This window comes from Spermophilus citellus (assembly GCF_964194105.1).
Source record: "Spermophilus citellus genome assembly, chromosome: 6".
Classification (NCBI taxonomy): domain Eukaryota; kingdom Metazoa; phylum Chordata; class Mammalia; order Rodentia; family Sciuridae; genus Spermophilus; species Spermophilus citellus.
Window position 1 is genome coordinate 18,915,929 of NC_138187.1, and position 10,412 is coordinate 18,926,340.

Below are 10,412 nucleotides of genomic sequence, written 5' to 3' on the forward strand. Positions count from 1 at the left end.
AGAGTATGACCTATTCGAAGTAGGATCCTATTCTTGTGGTTGAACATGATGTGGAGTCATATTGGCTGTGCATTGTTATATGAACAGAGGAAAGTTCTGTCTCATTCATTCTGCTTTCTTATTTCCATCCACCCCATTCCCTTTATTCTCTATCTGATTCTTTTACATACCAAAGTTTGAGAACCACTGCTACGGGGAGCCTTGCTTCTCAAAGTGAGGTCCCCAACCTGCAGCATCAGCCCCCACTGTGAACTGTATAGAAATGCAGCATCCCAGCTCCTACCCTAGACCTATGGAGTCAGCATCTGCAGTTGAACACTCTTCCCCACTGATTTCCATGCACATTAAAGTTTGAGAATCTCCACACTCATCCCACTTTTCTCTCTGCCAAAAACAGTGTAAGCCCCATCTGGGGAAGTGGTTGAAAATATACCTCTGCCCAGTCCCCACTCATTCTGATCAGTTGGGTGGGGTTTGGGGTAGGATCTCTGCATTGGTGTTATAGAGAAGATTATTTATCAAATGGGCTCAAGTTACATTTCATCCGTATCATTTACTCTATGACTTTTGATAAATGGCATAGCTCCATAGCTTTAGTCTCCTCATCTATAACCGAGACGCATGCCTAAAATGCTATTTATTTCTAGGCAAATCTTACAAACGGAGCTCCCCATGTTTCCCTTGCCTCTTGTGTTAGTTGCTGGGACAGACTGCACTGCGTGTTGAACTTCAAAAACCACCAAACAGCCAGGCACGGTGGCACACACCTGTAACCCCAGTGGCTGTCTCTGGAGGCTGAGGCAGGAGGATCACGAGTTCAAAGCCAACCTCAGCAATGGTGAAGTGCTAAGCAACTCAGTGAGACCCTGTCTCTAAATAAAATCCAAAATAGAGCTGGGGATGGGGATCCGTGGTCGAGAGCCCCTGAGTTCCATCTCTGGTACCTAAAAAGAAAAAGAAAAAAAAAATCCACCAAACAGAGCTGAGAAATCAGGAGTTAAACTCATTTTATTTTTCTTACATAAAACACTGGCAGAGAGGATTACACTTTCTATCCTGGATCTGGTTTGCTCCTTAGTCTAATAAGCCCGGGCTTCTACAGGAGAGCCTAGTTAGGCAGCTTCCTTTACTGGGTCTTGCAGCTGTTTCCACTCCACTTCTCTGCCCGTAAGTAAATCAGATGGTGCTATCTGCAAGAGTGAGGTGCTCTCCTTCCCTGAGCCCTCCCTGAGTCTCTCTCCTCATTAGGTGTGCACAGCAATGAGGCTGACTGGGGCAGCCTAATAGGCGAGGGAAGCTCTTGTCTTTCAAGGCGGATTGTCAATAGGCATGTTTGATATGGCTGCATTTCTGACCTAATCAGCTACCAGCGGTCGCTTCCCCTGAGTTCCCTGGGGCATCAGAGCAAGCTGTGTTGCACAATCTCATAGCTTAAATCAGCTCCCATCTCAAGGAGCAGAAGCCGGAAAGAAAAAAAGGATGTTGGATGAAGCCCGTCTATGCAAGAAGAACCCTTTTGATGAAGGCAAGTGTGTGTGTACAGTATCTGCTCTTGGCTTGAAACCAGACCAGAACCTCAGTTGGCAGGGCCACGGCAACGTTCCTGAAAACAGGTGCATCTAAATTCAAATTAAATCCTTGGGTCACTTAGCATCAGGCTGTTTTATTGGAGAACTCCCACTGGGGACTTTTTGCCAAAGCATTGAAAAAAAAAAAAAACCCAGAATATTAGCTTCTCTGTTTGATTTGGTCAGATTCAACTCTGGTTCAATAACATCTCCCATCTCTTTTTAGTTTTTTTTTTTAAACTTATTTGATTGACACATAATATTTGTACATATTTATGAAGTACAATGTGATGTTTTGATTCATGTTTACGTTGGATAGTGCTCAATTCCGGATAATTAGCATATCCGTCACTTTACACATTTTAAGGCGAGTACATTCAAATTCCTCTCCTATTTGGAGAGACGTAATGCATCGCTGTTGATTATATTCGCCCTACTGTGTCATTGAGCATCAGAGAACTTATTCCTCCAGTAAAGCAACACCATTACCTCTGTGCCGTCTTGCTCACCTCTCCCTCCCCAGGAGTCTCCAAGATGCTGTGGTCCTGCCTGTATTTGACTGAGATACAGAAGGGAGCATGTCAAATGTATTTTTTTTTTTTGCATTACTAAGGATGCTTTCTGGTGCAAGTTACGGACAACCTAAAAGAACTGGATTAAATACGGAGAGAATTTATGAGCTTATATAACCAAAAAAAAAAAAAAAATGTCTGGAGTCATTACATTTCAGGCAGGATTCTCAGTCAGGATTCTTTTTCAATTTCTGTCATTTTCTACGCCTGCCCTCCTGACTTTATCCTCATGGTGACCAAATTGTTGAAGCAGGTAGATGTCACATCTGCATATAAGTCTTATCAGAGCCTGTTAGGGTTTGGATGTGAGGTGTCCTCCAATGCAAGAAGGTTCAGAGGTGATTGATTGGGTTTTGAGAGTCTTAACCTAAGCAGTGTGTTAATTCCCTAATGGGGCTTAGTTGGGTGGTGACTGTAGGCAGGTAGGGTGTGGCTGGAGGAGGTGGGTTCCTGGAGGTGTGCCTCTGGGGTATTCTCTCTGTTCCCTTGGTGGCAAGTTCCCAGAGGCTTTCCTCTGCCAAACACATCCACCATCATGTTCTGCCCCACCTTGAGCCTGGGAGAATGGAGCTGGCCATCTATGGACTGAGACCTTTGAAACTGTGAGGCCCCAATAAACTTTTCCTCCTCTAATTGCTCTTGTTGGGTCTTTAGGTCACAGCAGTAAAAAAGCTGACTAAAACAGAGCCCCAGAGAGCTTCTCTTTTCCTAATGATTAAAAAAAAAAGAAAAAGGAAAAAACGTCCTGAGCTTTACTCTGAATGGTGTAATTAGTTTGCCTGTTTAACCCTTTTAGCCAATCACGTCCAAGGGGAATGATGTTATGCTAATTAAGCCTGAGAACAGAGTCAATTCCACCCAAACCACAAAGCCACTTTTCAAAGAGATAAATGGATACTGAAAAGGATGCCTGAATTAATTTTCTGTGTCACTACTTCTTTCTCCCAAGGTCTTTTGATACAGGTACCTATACACACACAGATATGTAATAAAAATACCTTACATAGTTAATTTAGCCATATTTATATATATAACTATTATATATGATATTACAAATATGTATAAATATTTATGATAGTTTTTTTATTTTTTATAAATTGCATTTATATTTAATTATAGAATCATAACGTTTGATTATATATTCATAATATTTTATATTTAATTATTTAGCTGAATAAGTTATATTATGTATTCAACTATGTAAGTATAATATTGCATATTCAATCTATATTTAATTGCATGTAATTAAATATCATTCATAATATATCATATTTAACTATCTTAAATATACTTCTCATTTAGTTACATGTTTTACATAGAAATATATATGTTTCTTAGAAAGAACTTGAACATATACGAAACTAGATTCTGTTACCAGTTCTGTATTGGCTTTGCCAATACCTTAGAGTCTCTTCTCAAAGCAGAATGCATGCAAATCCAGAGCAATTCCTGAGAACTCTCCATGCTGGCCCGAAGCTGTTTTGGCAAGTAACAGACTTGCTCTGCTGGACACTTCAAGGCTTTGACAAGCCTAGAGCCTGTGTGTAAGAGAGCGAGTGTCCCCAGTGTCTTTATGCAGAGCATTTTAGCTCTTGACTTGGACTCTTTCTTCCTCTCCCAAGTCTCCTCCTCATTCTTGGTGGGTTCCAAGTTCATGCTATGGCTGGGCATTGTTCTGACCTCTTTTCCTTCATCGATGTTTTATGCCAGTCCACCTCAGTCACCTGCCCACTCCGGTGTTCACACCCTGAACTTGGCATCAAGGGTGATTTTTACCCCTCTGGATTCCTGAGATACCTCAGACATCTCGGCCTCACAATCGCACTTCGTATTTCCACTCCATGGATCCAGGACCCTGGAGGCAATAACTCTTCCATTGCCATCCTCTCTCCTGTGGCCTCATCTGCTCTCCACTGCTGACCAGTCCTCTATCTTCTCCTGCCTCCTTAAACAGTATGGATCTCCTGACTTTTGTTTTTGGTGTAGATGTAATTTTTATTTTTCTAGGGTAAATACTCAGGTGTGGGATTCACAGGTCATGACCCATTTTTTTGCAATGACTCCCTCATCTACCCAGAGTGTCCCGCCTCTCTCACCTTATTTGGATGGCTAGGTAAACACGGCGGAAGGAAAACCTAGTGAGCACATCAACCAGCTTCCCTTCAAATTCATGACCCCAGATCGGACATGGGGGGGCTGCTCCATCCTCCCACGAGGTTGCTCCAGGAAGAGCACCTCCTTCCCTCCTGACTCTGATTCCAGGATTTCCCATCCCTCTGCAAACCCCTCAGTGCCCCTCCCGAGACCTCTTATTCTCATGCAATGGTATGATTCCAGATATTCTGAAAACATGAGCCATTGGTGCAAACCTCACCACAAACCTACCCAGCAGGGTCAGGCTATGTGGTGCACACCTGGGATCCCAGAGACTAGGGAGGCTGAGGCAGGAAGACCACAAGTTCAAGGCCAGCCTCAGCAATTTAGCAAGATCTTGTCTCAGAATTCAAAGATGAGGACAGCCTGCAGTGTGTTTGTTGTTCTCTGTTACATCTACCCGACGTCGACTGATGCTCTCTGAGTGCTGAGAGGCTGACCTCTCTACCATGCCTCCTTCAGATTCCCAATGACATGAACAACCGGAAGAGCACAGGGCATGATTGGAGCCATCAGGGCATCTATGTTTTGTGCTCCACGGAGTATGCTCAGCGCTTCTCCCTAGACTCTGCCTGCATCTCTCTTGTCTTCTTGGTCTTTCTCTCTGGCTCCATAGGAGCACTCACAACATCATACCTTCATTGGCCAATAATTTCTTTTAAACAACAACACCTACAATGTTTGAAAACTTCCCAGGACACAGTGGATGAACTGTCAACAGGTGCGATATTGCATTAAGTTTGAAACACAAAGATGCGTAAAACACCAAATAAACACCTCCTTTATTAGATGGAAGAATGGAGCCATCAAGGCAAAACAAGGTCTTAGAAAGAAGGGAACTCTCTTCAAGAGATCTGTTTCCTGTCCTCGGTTGTTTCTGGAGGCACTTGGAGTTTTATAGTAGTGCAAGGGATGTAGTCAAGGACTGGAGCAGGGGGTGACTGCTACATGGCCCTCTGGTAGTGTCCAGGAGCTAGATAAATGAAAATGAGCACTCAGGACTGCAAAAATGATCAGGAGTCGAGGGACCCAAATGTCAGTAAGGAGGAAAGCTCATAGAAGTAAACTTAGAACTGAAGGCTAGTTGCCACCAGAGGCATTTGCCAATCCATAGCATCACAGGACAAGAATAAGATATGGAGAATAGATTGTCAAAAGAGGCTGAAAATGTAGGCAGAGATTTTGGCAGGCTCACAATACTGCAAAACAAAAACTGGAATTCAGGGTCCTGAAGGCACTCAGATTCCAGTAGCAACTGCCAAAGGGCTATGCCCTGGGTTTAAAGGTAAGCTGGACATAGAACCTGAAATTATGTGAAACCCAGCCTTAATTAGCTCATTACCTGATTGAACTGAGGTGCTTTACCTCCACTTAATTGGCTTCCAGTAGCTATAACAAATACTCTAGAGAAAAAGATCAGCCAGGGACTTAACCTCTTTTCATAGGCAATATCTGACATTCAATCGAAAATTACTAGGCACAGAAAGACGTGGAACCAAGAAGAACCCTCATGGAAGAAGACTCATGGATGATTCAGTTATTAAAAGTGGGGCACAGACTTTCCAACAACTCTGAACTCCATGGCTCATAGATGAAAGGATGAAGAACTTTACTTGAGAACAGAATCTTTTTTTTTTAATAAATTAGTGCATCAAGAATTCAAAATTGAGAAATAGAATAGGAGACTTAAGAACCCAATGGATAAGTTTTTTAATAGATTAAAAGCAACTGACAGAAAAAATCACTGAACTTGAAAATAGGACTTTATAAAAAAGTAATACAGATTGTATCAGGAAGAGAAAAAAATTAAAACAAAAAGCATATATAAGAGACATATGGGACAAAATGAAATGATTTAACATTTGTGCAACTGGAGTTTTGTAAAGAAAGAAAAGGTATATGTCTATAGCTATGCTGTATCTGCACATCCAGGTAAAGACGGGGAGACAGAGAAGACAGACCCAGGAAGGAGAATGGAATAAAATAATAGCTAATGAATTTTCTAGAATCAATAAAAGCAGTAGATTCAAGTATCACCACCAAATTGCAAGCAGAATAAAAACAACTCCTCCTAAAAGCACATTGTAGAAAACTGCTAAAAAACAAATAGGAAAACTAAACACAGCCAGAATAAAAGGTGTGGATGTTGTGGGAGGAGGACTAGATCCCATGCAAGGGAAAAACAATAAAATTGATGGTCCAATTCCCGGTTGAAATAATGGAATCCAGAACGTCATGTAACGATTGCTTCCAAGCGCTAAAAGAAAATAATTTCAACCCTTGTGAAAATATCCTTCAAAAAGGAAGGAGAAGTCTATTTGAGGGTGCACAACAGTTCACAGATGGCCAACTCCATCGCTCTGGTCCTGCGGTAAGGCAGAACAAAATGGTGGGAGGGCTTGGTGGAGGGAAGGTGCTCACTCCATGGTGGTATTAGCAGAGAGGGAGAGGGAGGGGTTGGTAGGGAAGATGTCCCTTTCTGGGGCTCGCCCCCAGGGACCCACCTCCTCCAGCAATGTCTCACCTGCCTACAGGTACCACCCAGCCAGTCCATTCAAATTAAGATGGACTGGTTGGATTAGAGCTCTCACCACCAATCATTCCACCTCTGAATATTTTTATGCTAACCAGAGCTTTTGAGGGACATTTCATATCCAAATCCATAATGGGAATTGGTGGGGGGGCTTTGGGTGGGAGTGAGTTCAGGTTAAAATATGGACACTGACATTTCCTCAGGCTAAGTTTAAACCCTAGTCTTATGAAGGACTAGATGCACAACTTTGCACCAGCTACTGATGCCTCTGTATCTTGTTATCCTCCTTTGTAAAATGGGAATTAAAATGCACACCTCATAGAAGTATTAAGAAAATTGGAGCTAATACATTTAAAAGCACTCAGTGTACCAACTTAAAAAAATTTCATATTAATAAATAACAGTGCACAATTAGCCTTGCCCGTTGTCCCAGTCTGAGTTCAGCCTGCCCCACTCTTGTTCTCTCTCTTTCTGGAACATTCCCTACCTTCTCCTACTCTGTCCTGACAGATGCTTTTCCTGCTAATAAAGCCTCCCTGTAATATCACAGTTCATCGTAGCAGCTGGCTGAGAGTCAAGACATCAACACATGAATCAGGCAGGATGAGAGGAGGAGGCTCAAGACAGGCTTCAGCTACCTTGGTGACAAGGAACGAGGACAGAAGGGAGGAGGGATTTTAGGAAAGTCTGGAGGGGCTTGCTTTTCTGACACGTGGGAGGGGTTTAAACGGTCCCTCGTGTTCACCACCCACTTGGGGTTAGGCAGATGGCTTCCGGGTGGGGTATCCAGTGGGGAATTTGGCAACCCAGAGGGAAAAGGGCAGATGAGATCCACCATCCGTTGACATCCAAGATGGAGAGGAAGGAAAGATGGAAGGAAGAATGAGAAAACAGAATGAAGGAAGGAGAGAGGGCAGCTCAGGGGCTTCCTTGATCTGCTTGTCTGGATACCTTTCTACCATGGTGGGAGCAGGCACCACCATTGAGAATGTGTCATAAAATGGGATGGTCATAGAGTCGACCCAGTTCCACAGTGCGACATCCAAAAGCTGTTCTAAATATGGTCCCTCTGATCCACCTCTTCCAGCTCCCTTCACCCCTGTCCCCACACGCACAGTCATGCGTCATTTAAGAAGGGGGACACATTCTGAGAAATCCGTCACTAGAAAGAAGACTTCATTACCATGCCAACATCACTGGGTGGATTTATACAAATAAAGACACCTGTGACGTCACTGGGTGACATACTTTTTATTTTAGATTTTAATTTGTTATATATGACCGCAGAATGCATTAAAATTCCTATTACACGTATAGAGCACCAATTTTTCATATCTCTGGTTGTACACAAAGTAGAGTCACATCCTTCGTATCTTCATACATGTATTTAGGGTAATGATGATGGGCAATATACTTTTACGGGACTACTGTGGTATATACTCTCTGTCGTTGACCAATCCGCACTTACAATGGTTCACGACCCTGCATAGGAGGGCATGGTAGCAGAAGAGCTTATTGAGCAGCTACTAAGTGCCACATTGTCCATCTAGTCTTCTCAGCAGCCTAGAGCAGACTACTGATAAGTTTATTTTCCAGACAATAAAACAAAGATTTAAGCAAAATTGCATTATCCCCCCAGGGTCACAGATTTAGCATGAAGTCAAAAATTAGGCAGCCTGATCACAGGCCACGGTGACAATCTTTCAGTGGCTTCTTCTTCTTCTTTTTTTTTTTTTTAACAACATTGTTTGAAGGTGTGCAGGCATTATTCAGTAGGTGCCAGGCTCTGTGTTAGATGCCGGGAGTGCCACGCTGAACAGAGATCAATCAAGTAGCAAGTGGCAGGATCAGGATCCCAACTCTAGTGTTCAACATTCAATTTCCTTTTTCTATGACATTCAGCCGCGTTCCCATTCACATGTGATCATGTTCAAAGAGGCTATTAACCTACCACATCACCACCACCTGGGGCCTGCAAAGCCAAGCAAATAGAGTTAGCATCTTTGTAAATAAGGAATGGCTGCGTCTGAGTCACTGGTCCCAGGGAAATGCCATCTCCTGTCTTTCAAAGAGAGGGTAAATGACATTGCTCTCCTGGAGGAAGTATGGGGTTGAGGATACAATGACGGAGGTGACAGCTCCGGCTCTGGGTGATCCTCCCCCTTCTTAGATGGGGGAGATAGTTCCAAGGTCCTTTCGGAAGAAACCTGTTTATAGCAGTTCTCCATTCGGACTTCAAAATTCTGAGAGACCGGGAATCCAATGGAGAAAAAGATTTCACTCATTGAAGCACATTTTTAAAAAATTCCTCTGACTCTGCCTTTCTCTTAATAGACTGGATTGCACCCTGAAGATGAATTAGCTGCAAGGTTCTCCTGGAGGTTTTAAATACAGAAAACCAAGCTTCATAAGGGAAGAGCACACATGGGCAATCGTGTTTGTGCGTTCCTGGGGTCGGACACGAGAGGCCAATTCTGCAGGAGAGACGTGCTTAGGTTTCTCTTCTCCAGAATCTGGGTACGGGGGGGGGGGGAGATTGGGTTTAAGTGGCCTCTCTGACCTGCTCCACTCCCTGTAAAATGGGATTAATGCTCTTACGTTCCTCCTTGGATAGAATAAAACAAGTTGAGCTCAGGAAAGCTCAGCACAAGCCGAAACGAGTAAAGCTTAGCACAGACTAAGAAGGGGAAAGGGGCTCAACTGGATCAAGAGTGGAAATCTGCTGGGTTATAATGTGTGTGAGGGTCCCAGCATATTACCATGCTGGCTTGGAGAGAGGAAGCATGGGGGCCTTATTACTGTAACTAGTGTCAGTGTTTTCTAACAGGAGAGAGAGGGAGGAGGAGGAGGGGGAGAGGAAAAGAGGAGGAGGAGGAGGAGCAGGAGGAAGAGAAGGAATAGGAGGAGGTAAAGGAAGAGGAGGAGGAACAGGAAGAGGAGGAACAGGAAGAGGAGGAGGAACAGGAGGAAGAGGAGGAGGAACAGGAGGAAGAGGAGGAGGAGGAGGAACAGGAAGAGGAGTAGGAGGAGGATGAGGAACAGAAAGAGGAGGAGGAGGAGGATGAGGAACAGGAAGAGGAGGAGGAGGAGGAGGAACAGGAGGAGGAGGAACAGGAGGAGGACAAGGAACAGGAAGAAGAGGAAGAGGAAGAGGAGGAGGGGAGAAAATGGAGGAAGAGGAGGAGGAGGAGGAACAGGAAGAGGAGGAGGAGGAAGAGGAGGAGAAGGAAGAGGAGGAGGAGGAGGACGAGGAATAGGAAGAGGAGGAGGAGGAAGAGGAGGAGGGGAGAAAGTGGAGGCAGAGGAGGAAGAGGAGGAGGAGGAGGAACAGGAAGAGGAGTAGGAGGAAGAGGAGGAGGAGAAAGAGGAGGAGGAATAGGAAGAGGAAGAGGAGGAACAGGAAGAGGAGGAGGAGGAGGAAGAGGAGGAGGAGGAGGAGGAAGTCATGGGGAGCATTTGTGTGCTTGGTTGGAGAACCAACCAGATAGTGACCCCAGAGCTCCTGATCAGCTTCTGCAAGGATCATTGGTAACATCATTTAGTTTCACATTATGAGATGCTTTCTTTCTGTGCTTGGCTTATTTC